The 2,871-nt window shown below is 36.4% G+C and overlaps 1 pseudogene; it reads left to right on the plus strand.

Annotated features, from left to right (window-relative positions):
* The first annotated feature begins 916 nt into the window (after positions 1–916).
* LOC143664688 (TGF-beta-activated kinase 1 and MAP3K7-binding protein 2 pseudogene) lies at positions 917–2,391 on the plus strand (annotated as a pseudogene).
* Positions 2,392–2,871: the final 480 nt, after the last annotated feature.

A 2,871-nucleotide genomic window follows, 5' to 3' on the forward strand; every position in this document is an offset into this window, starting at 1 on the left:
GGGAAATAATTAATGACCTCACAGAAATAAAGGAAATAATGAGAGGATAATATAAATACCTATACCCTAAAAAACTAGACAACGTTGATGAAATGGTTAACTTCTTAGAAAAGCATGAAAAAACAGACATGACCTCAACAAATCAATCACAACCAAGGAGATTAACTCAATCATGAAAAAGCTCCCCCAAAAGAAAAATCCAGGACCAGATAGATTCACTTGTGAATTCTACCAAGTGCTCAAGAAGAAATTCGTACCAATCCCGCTCAAATTCTTCCAAAAAAGTAAAGAGGCGGGAATGTTACCTCACTGATTCTATGAAGCCAGCATTATCCTAATACTATAGCCAGATAAAGATATTACAAAAAAGTGAGAAAATTACAGCCTAATCTCTTTAATGAATATAGATATAAAAATACCCACAATTCAAATCCAGCAGTACATTAAAAGAATGTATAGATATGGTATATATACCATAACCAAGTGGGCTTCATCCCAGTTATACAAAGCTGGTTCAATACAAGAAAATCAATTAATGTAATACATCACATCAATAAGTCAAAGTGGAAAAAATGTGTAATGATCCAAATTAATCCAGAGAAAGCATTTCATGAAATTTAGAATCCATTCTTGATGCAAACACTTCAAAAGATAGGACTAGACGAAAACATCTTCCACAGGATAAAGGGAACAGGGGAAAATCCCACAGCTTCAGGAACAAGGGAAGGGTGCAGTGCCCACTGTAACCATTATTATTCAACATTATGCTGGAAGTACTAGCTAGAGCAATTAGGCAAGGAAAAGAAATAAAATTCATCCAAATTGGAAAGGAAGAAGTAAACCTTCGCTGTTTGCAGAGGACATGTTCCTATATGTATAAAGTCCTGAAAAATCTACAGTAAAGCTATTAGAGCTAATGAATGAGCACAGTGAAGTGGCAGGGTAGAATATCAACATGTAAAAATCTATGGTATTTTTACATACCAGTGATGAACAATCTGAGGATGAAATTTTTTAAAATTCCATTTATAATAACAACTAAAAGAATAAAATATTTAGGAATAAATTTAACTAAGGATAAAAAACACCTATACACATAAAAAAAACAATGCTAAAAGAAATCAAGGAAGTCTTAAATAAATGGAATGACATACCATGTTTGTGGATTGGAAGATTAAATATAGTTAAGGTGTCAATTCTACCCAAGACTCAATGTAATACCAGTGAAAATACCAACAACTTATTTTGTAGACAACAGTCAGAATATTTCAACAGTAACTCAGAAATACAAGATTGGTATTTAGACTTGAATGCCCCCCCCCAACAAAAAAAACACAATTTTTCAGAATTAAATTCCTTTGGACCACAAACCTCCAGCAATTCCTCTTTGGTCAACAGACAGAACTTAAATAGAAATTAGCTCACTGTTTACATAGTTTTCACCACCAAGTACCAATGATTTGAGTACCAAACTAAGGTCTATATTTCAGCTAATGCCATAACAACAGATGACCACATCCTGCAGAATCAGCCCACTGCGGACCATCCACCACTTCTAGGAACATATCTGGGCAAGTGAGTATAGGCCCTGCCTTTGTTTACCATCCCAGTTGGGCAGAAAGTCCCAGCTCTGCAACTTCTGCTTACATGGCTTACATTGCTGTTATGTAGAACAGCACAAAGAATGCTTTCCAGATTATGGTTTCTCTCAACAACAACCCCCCCCCCCAAGCAGTCTCTAAATGGGTGGTTTCACATACCTTTGAACTAACAAATCTTCTAAAAAATCCTGTTCATTATATAGAACAGAAAGCAATCAGAACATCATGGACCCTGCTTTAGCACATGCAGATAGAGTAAGTGACCCAGGGAAACTGAGTATGGGATCTGATGATGCTGCCCACACACAAGCTTTGTTGGTGCACCAGAGGCCAGAATGAAATAACTTCAAAGAGAACTTTGAATTCAACACAAAAAGCTGGATAAACTAAAATCATAGGTCAATGAAATAGAAAATAATCTAATTATCAAAGACACATGAAAACATCAAATTCCATATCTCAGATACCTTCCATGAAGAAACACCACAGATGAAAAGTTGTAATAGACAACCCTAGATTGACTCTGTCTGCTTAAACCAAAGAAGTTTATCTTTTTCAAGACTGAGGACCACATTTTAATTTCAATGCTCTTCATAACTTTTATGATGATATTGGATTTGTAGGTCATTTGTCAACAAAACCCACATTTCAAAGGTCCACCATTTAAAACACCAAAGAATCAAGAGGCAGAAAATAATGATAGAACTCAGTGGAATTGTACTGCCTGTGATTTTTTGAACATCCAACCTTAATCTCCTGTGAACAGTGTGAGATACCAAGGCATTTCTGAGCCAGAGGCCCTATATCTTCTCTAAAATTCCATCTAAAGCTCAAGAAGCTAGTCTTCACTACTCCATTGAATTTTGTCAAATTGAAGGTGTGACAAGATTGTGTTGTGCTAATGCTAAGTGCCAGCCCCCAGAGTTCAGAATAGCTAAGGCTCTTGTCATATGCCTTGAAACCCATTCTGTGAGAGGCCATCAGCTGAAGGTCTAGCACCTGCCCCAGGCCATGTACAGTGTTACTAGCACCCATCTTGGATCATTCCCAACAGCCTAGTGCTTGGGGGCTCCCAGTACCACTTAACTCCTCATGTCACTACTGGATCTTGGCAGGAGGAAGGAATAGAGTGATAGTTTTTTTTTGTTTGTTTTAAAAGCTTTCATTGAAATGCTATGTATACAAAGAAAAGAAACAAAATGTAAATAAATTATTGCTATCACAGAGTGACCATGAATAGGGGATGAACTTCAAAAATCTGTGGTACTCT

The sequence above is a fragment of the Tamandua tetradactyla genome, chromosome 20 (genome assembly GCF_023851605.1).
Source record: "Tamandua tetradactyla isolate mTamTet1 chromosome 20, mTamTet1.pri, whole genome shotgun sequence".
NCBI classification, from domain to species: Eukaryota; Metazoa; Chordata; class Mammalia; order Pilosa; family Myrmecophagidae; genus Tamandua; species Tamandua tetradactyla.